Source organism: Nanorana parkeri, unplaced genomic scaffold (assembly GCF_000935625.1).
Source record: "Nanorana parkeri isolate BGI_ZX_2015 unplaced genomic scaffold, ASM93562v1 scaffold663, whole genome shotgun sequence".
In the NCBI taxonomy this organism is placed as follows: Eukaryota; Metazoa; Chordata; class Amphibia; order Anura; family Dicroglossidae; genus Nanorana; species Nanorana parkeri.
The window spans coordinates 783,773-784,663 of NW_017306931.1; positions in this window are offsets into that span (position 1 = coordinate 783,773).

Sequence of the window (891 nt, forward strand, 5' to 3'; positions counted from 1 at the left end):
GGCTCTCGCTCCTCACTGCTCGGCCATGCTGCTCCTCCACCGCCCCCACCGCCAGCTGCATCGCTTCCTTCACTTCTCCTCGAATACCCGCTGCATACAAATGGGGGAGAGCAGTGGGGATCCAGAGAAGCCCCACAAGACACAGCTGATTGTGATTTACCAGTTTTCGCTTAGCGATCGACTGGTAGATCGCGATCGACCTAATGGCACCCCTGCTGTAAACAATCATATCAATGCAAAATAACGTGTTAAAAACCTGGTGTCTATGTACTATTTTCTTTATAAATATATATGAACATGGTGGCAGTCATGTTTGCTGATTACATTTGCAGACTGCATTTTAGTTCACATGAGGGAGCTCAGGAGTAGTTTTTATTCATAAAAATAATTTCTGTACAGCTGTGACAATAAAATGCAAAATGCTGTTTTAGACAGTAGTGATGGGCTGCATGTTCGAATCAAACATAGGTCCGACTCGAACATAGCCTGTTCTAGCGTTCGCTGAACGACGAGCATTGCGGGATGTTCGCGATCTGTTCGACCGCGGAACATCCCACAATGCACTTCGCCCTCCGAAACTGTAATTGGCTGCAGTCTGTGCCAATCAGGGCTCAGTACACATTTAGAGCCATGATTGGGCAAAGTCATGATGACTCTGCCCAATCATGTCTCACAGCTAAGTCCCTGCAGCACACTATATAAGGCTGCTTACACCTCAGCTCTATGTAGTGTGTTGTAGGAGATAAAGAGAGAGAGAGTTATAGCAGATAGAGATACATTTAGAGAGATAGATAGAGATAGATAGATAGATAGATAGAGATACATCTAGAGAGATAGATCTCTATCTATAAATATCTATACATAGAGTTATACATATATATATATATATAT